Raw genomic sequence first — 6,986 nt, forward strand, 5'->3', positions numbered from 1 at the left:
AAGTGCTCATTACCTTTCAATCATTTTCAAATAATTGAGAAGGATAGTATTAACTCTTCTTCAAGTGTTTTGTACAATTCACCTATGAAGCTACGTGGACTTGAATTTTTTGGGGGGGAGTTTTTTGTTTATTGATTTGATTTTATTACTAATAATCATTCTATTCAGATTTTTTATTTGTTTATGATTCAGTCTTGGAAGATTGTGTGTTTCTAAGAAGTTATTCATTTCTTATAGGTTGTCTAATTTGTTGGCATTTATTTTTTCACAGTATTCTCTTATGATTCTTTGTATTTCTGTGATGTTGTTTGTAATTTCTCCTCTTTCACTTTTTCTTTTCTTTCTTTTTTTTGGTCTCTCTCAAATTTTTCTTGATGAATCTGGCTAATGGTCTGTGAATTTTATTTCTCTTTTATACTAATTAGCTCTTAGTTTCATTGATTTTTTTCTATTGTATTTTGTCTTTTTCATTTTTTTCTTTTTTTTATTCTTTTCTGTTCTGATCTTTATTATTTTATTTCTTCTACTACCTTTGAGCTTGTTTGTTCTCCTTTTTCTATTTCATTTAAACATAAAGCTATACTGTTTACTTGAGATATTTCTTGTTTCTTGAGGTAGTCTATATCAATATGAACTTCCTGCTTGAAACTGCATTTGTTGCATCCAGTGGATTTTTAACAATTTTTATTGGAGTATAAATGATTTGAAATATTGTATTAGTTACAGGCGTATAGCAAAGTGAATCACATATGTGTATATATGTATATATATGTATCCATTCTTTTTCAGATTATTTTCCCATATAGCTTATTACAGATTATTGAGTACAGTTTCTTGTGCTACATTAGGTCCTTGTTGTTAGTTATCTATTTTATATATAGTAGTGTGTGTATGTTAATCCCAATCTCCTAATTTATTACTTTCCTCCCACGTTTCCCCTTTGGTAACCATAAGTTTAATTTTGGAATCTGTTTCTGTTTTGCAAATAGGTTCATTTGTATAATATTTTTATTAGATTATGCATATAAGTGATATCATATAATATCTGTCTTTGTCTGACTTATTTCATTAGTACAACAATCTCTAGGTTCATCCATGTTGCTACAAATGGCATTATTTCATTCTTTTTATAGCTAAGTAATATTCCATTGTATATATGTACCACATCTTCTTTATCTATGGGCATTTAGATTACTTTCATGTCTTGGTTATTGCAAATAGCTAAGTAATATTCCATTGTATATATGTACCACATCTTCTTTATCTATGGGCATTTAGATTACTTTCATGTCTTGGTTATTGCAAATAGTACTGCAATGAACATCAGAGTGCATGTATCTTTTTGAATAATGGTTTTCTCCAGATATATGCCTAGGAATGGGATGGCTGGATGATAGAGTAGTCCTAGAGTTAGTTTTTAAAGGAATCTCCGTATCATTTTTTATAGTGCCTGTACCAGTTTACATTCCCACCAACAGTGTAGGAGTATTCTTTTTTGTTCACACCCTCTCTAGTATTTATTGTTTGTAGATTTTTTATAAGAGCAATTCTAACCACTCCACAATACCATACAAAAAAATAAACTTAAAATGGATTAATGACCCAAATTTAAGGCCAGATACTATAAAACCCTTAGAGGAAAACAGGTAGAAAACTCTCTGACATAAATCAACAATGTCATTTTTTGATTCACTTCCTGGAGTAATGAAAATAAAAACAAAAATAAGCAAGTGGGATCTAATTAAACTTAAAAGCTTTTGCATAGTAAAGGGAATCATCAACAAAATGAAAAGATGGCCCACAGAATGGGGCTTTGCAGACAAAGCGGCTGACAAGGGATTAATCTCCAAAATATACAAACAGCTCATGTAGCTCAAAAAAAAAAAAAAAATTGGCAGAAGATAGAATGAAGGAAAAAAAAAAACCCAATAATCCCAATTGATGCAATAAAAGAATGATAAAATTCACACACACACACAAAACACTTAATGAATGAGAAATAGAAAGAAACTCATTATGATAAAAGTCATATATGAAAAACCCATGGCTAACAACATATTCAGTGGTGAAAGACTAAAAGTTGTTCCCCTAGAATTAGGAACAATGTCTACTTTTGCCACTTCTAGCAAATATTATATCAGAGGCTCTAGACAGAGCAAGTAGGCAAGAAAAAGAAATAGACATTCAAATTAGAAAGGAAGAAGTAAAATTTTCTCTATTCACTGACAACATGATCTTATACCTAGAAAACCCTAAAGATTACACACACGAAGTTAGAGCTAATAAATGAATTCAGCAAAGTTCCAAGATACAAAATTGACACATGAAAATCAGTTGCAATGAACAATCCATAAAGATAATTAAGACAACAACTCCATTTACAATAGCATAAAAAGAATAAAATACTTAGGAATAAATGTAACCCTTAAAGTCTCAACCGTGATGAAGCTTTGAAACTAGAGAGAGGTGGTGGTTATACAACATTGTGAATGCACTAAATACCACCTGATTGTACACTTTGAAATGGTTAATCAAGTTTTGTCGAGGCAATACCCAGCTTGCTGCTCTTTCTTTCTCTCTCAACATTTAACTTTTAGAATTTTTCAGTGAACACACATATACTCATCACTTAGTCTCTACCCATTAGCATTTTACTACTCTATTCTTTACTATTCTTTATCACAATACTATCCATCTTTTTACCAGTCCATTTTATTTTCTGATGCATTTCAAAGACATTGTCATCATCAGTACCCATCACCCCTAAACATTTCAGCATGCAGGTCATCAACTAGAGCCCAATATCTGTTTTACATATTTTTGAGTTAAACTTACATTAAATTTAAAAGCACAAGTTTTAAGTGTATTTTGCTGAGCGTTGACATATGCATCCATCTGTCTAATCCAATCCCTTATCAATATATAGAACATTACAATCATCCTAGAAATTTCACTCAGGCCCTTTCTTAGTCAATCCCACCCACACTCCTCCCCAGAGACAACTACTGTTCTAATTTTGTCCCTACCATACCTTCATTTTCCATTATATGAAACTTCATATAATTAGTATTGCAGAACATATATTCTTTTGTCTAAGGCTTCTGTCATTCGGCATGATGTATTTGAGAACTGCTTCTCTTTTAGGCCACCAATTTTTTTTTTTTTTAATCAGAGCTAAGAGGATGCTCCCAGACCCATTAAAAAATAATAAAAGCAGAACTATATGTGCAGAAATTGAGCAATTCACAAGACATATAAAGTGAAAGGGGGAATAAAGCAAAGTGAAGTGTGATTCATATGATACTTGTTAATAAAAAAAGACATAGGCTTTTATATACTTAAAATAACTCAGGAAGGACATAAGAAACTGGTTGCAGAAGTTGTCTTGAGGGAGGGGAAAGACACTAGAAGAGACTTTTTTTTTTTTTTTTTGTAAAAAACTGAAGCATAATACGCATACAAATAACTTCACATATCACAAGTGTACAGCTCAAATTTCACAAACTGAATGTATCTGAGTAACCTGCACTTAGAACAGGAATCACAATGTTGTCAGCAACCTAGAAACAAAAAAGAAAACCCTCTATCACAATTCTTTTGGGGGGTGTTGTGCTGGGTTTTCTATGCTCTGTGGGCTTTCTCTAGTTGTGGAGTGTTGGGGCCACTGCCACTCTCTAGTTGCTGTGCTCAGGTCTCTCATTGCAGTGGCCTCCCTTGTCGCATAGCACAGGTTTCAAGGCACAGGAGCTTCAGTAGTTGTGGGTCTTGGTTTCTAGAGCACAAGCTCAACAGTTGTGGGCTTAGTTGCTCTGAGGCATGTGGGATCTTCCTGGCCCAGGGATCGAACCTGTGTCTCTTGCATTGGAAGGCAGATTCTTTACCACTGAGCCATCAGGAAGCCAGCTTCTGTTGTTTGCCAGCTTCTGTTGTTTATACTGTTTTTTTTTTTTTTTTGGGGGGGGGGGGTGGCCATGAGGCACGTGAGATCTTCTGACATTTTAACTGTGTCTTGGTGTGGGTCTCTTTGGGGACATCTTGTTTGGAACTCACTGCTTTCTGGACTTGGTTGTCTGGTTTCTTTGCCAGATTAGGGAAGTTTTCAACCATCATCTCTTCAAATACGTTTTCTGTCCCTTTCTCTCTCTCTCCTCCTCCTGGGACCTCTATAATGTGAATGTTCATCAGCTTGATGTTCCCTCAATGGTCCCTTAAACTATCCTCATTTTTGTTTTTTCCTTCATTCTATTAAGGTGACATATCACATTGATTAATTTCTGTCTGTTGACCCATTCACAAATTTGAGGAATAAATCCCACTTGGTCATAGTGTATAAAACTTTTAATGTACAGCTTCAGTTTGCTCATATTTTGTTCAAGATTTCTATGTCAATATTCATAAAGGATAATTGTACTTTTCTTGTAGTGTCTTTGCCTGTCTTTGGTATCAGTGTAAAAGTTTTCAAAATATATTCTGGATGCAAAAAACAAAAAAAAATGGGCAGAAGATATAAATAGATATTTTCTGAAAGAAGACATATAGATTGCTAAAAAGCACGTGAAAATATTCTTAACATCACTGATTATTAAAGAAATGCAAATCAAAACTGCAGTGAGTTTGCATCCCATAGATTCTGCATCCCATAGATTTTACAATATAGCATTTGTATTTTCATTTGTCTCAAAGCATGTTTTGATTTCCCTTTGATTTATTGTTGGGAAATTGATTGTTTACCGCCATGTTTATCCTTCATGTGTTTATATTATTTACAATTTTCTTCTGGTAACTGATTTTTTGTTTCATATGTCTGTGGCCAGAAAACATGTTTAATATGATTTAAATTTTCTTAAATTTATTGAGACTTGTTTTATAGCTTGGCATGTAATCTGTTCTCAATATGTGAAAAAAAAATGTGATCTGTTCTCAATATATGAATAAAACATGCATGCCAATTGAAATCATGTGGCACTAGTGGCAAAGAACCCTCCTGCAGGAAATTGAAAAGATGCAGTTTTAATCCCTAGGTCCGCAAGATCCCCTGGAGAAGGGAATGACAACCCACTCCAGTATTCTTGACTGGAGAATCCCTTGGACAGAGGAGCCTGGAGAGCTACAGTCCATAGGGTCGCAAAGAGGTAGACAGGATGGAAGCAACTTAGCATGGAACACTTTAAAAGAAACTTGAACGAGGGGCTTAGACAGAAAATTTATAAATGTTGTCAATTAATCTATGAAAAATATTTAACCTCCAAAAGATTAAAATCAAACTATCAAACTAGAAAAAGATTTTTAAAATATAACTAGTTCTGACAAGGATATTGTGAGTTTGGAACATATATATACAGATAATGTGGTCTAAATTGCTACAAATCATCTTGAGGGAAACAGCAACACTTGTGGAGAGTCTTAATTTATACCCTATGACCTAGTAAATCCATAGATTAGAAAGTATTCTTAAAAAGTAATCAGAAATATTCCATGGTGTATATGTACCACAGCTTATATGTAGAAACACATGGTTAAAGAATGTTCACTGTAATATTTAATAGAAAATATTTAAAATTAACTTAAATATCCAAAGATTGGGAGTTATGATGCATCCAACGGATGGAACATTGATGCCATTAAGACATGTTTTAAAGTAGTATTTCAACATGGGAAATGTATATAATTTAATTTTACATAAATAAAGCAGAATATTAAGCAGAATTTGAATAATTTGTGGTATTTATATATACCTAGGTATATAGAGAATACTAAATATATAATTTTTAACAGTGTATATGTCTGTGTTGGGCTTATGAATAATTTCTTTAGTGATTATTAGTCGCTAAGTCATGGCTGTGTTCAGTCGTACTTGACTCTTCGTGACCCTTTGGACTGTAGCCTGCCAGGCTCCTCTGTCAATGGGATTTCCCAACCAAGAATACTGGACTAGGTTGCCATTTTCTTTTCCAGGGGATCTTTCCAACCCAGGGATTGAACCAAGGCCCCTTGCATTGCAGGGGATCTCCTGCATTGCAGGCATATTCTTTCAGACTGAGCCACGAGGGGAGCCCAATTGTTTTAGACTTATTTTCTTTTCTAAGTTTTCTACAGTGCATATGTTCTATTTTCTGTTATTATAAAAATAGTAATTTTATGTTTGTTTACATTGAATTTCTGAGACTAATTCTTCCATGGATTTTTTTTTTAAACCGGAATATGAATTTTTTAAGAGCCTACCTACAACCAATGAGGTACTTAAAATTCATTAAAACTCAATAGACATACAGTATGTTCTCTTTTGTTATCTATTTTATACATAGTGTCAATAGTGTAAATGTGTCAATTCCAATCTTCCAATTCCTCCCACCCCACTTTCCTCCTTGGTATTCATACATTTCTTCCCTATGTCTATGTCTCTATTTTTGCTTTGCAAATAGGATCATTGGGTTCGGTCCCTGGGTCGGGAAGATCCCCTGGAGAAGGAAATGGCAACCCACTCCAGTAGTCTTGCCTGGAAAATCCCATGGACTGAGGAGCCTGGTGGGCTACAATCCATGGGGTCGCAAAGAGTCGGACACGACTGAGTGACTTCACCCTCACCTTCATACCATTTCTCTAGATTTGACATATATGCTGTATAGAACAGGGAACTCTACTTAATTCACCGTAGTGACCTGAATGGGAAGAAAGTCCATAAGGTGGGGAGGATATATGTATATTTATAGCTGAGTCATTTTGTCATACAGTAGAAACTGACACAATGTTGTAAGTCAACTATATTCCAATAAAAATTAAAAGAAAACAACTCATTAGGCATAAAGAAAATAATACTTCAGAAACCCAAAAGCCCTCAAATAGAGTCAGCCCAAATAAATATTACTTATAACATATTTGTGAAGACTAAGTACAGGAAGGTAGGAAAAAGATAAATTCAACAAGCCAGGCAATAATTATATCCATCAAAATTAAGGAGTTAGTGTTTTTTTTTTTTTTTTTTTATG

The sequence above is a fragment of the Cervus elaphus genome, chromosome X (assembly GCF_910594005.1).
Source record: "Cervus elaphus chromosome X, mCerEla1.1, whole genome shotgun sequence".
Lineage (NCBI taxonomy): Eukaryota > Metazoa > Chordata > Mammalia > Artiodactyla > Cervidae > Cervus > Cervus elaphus.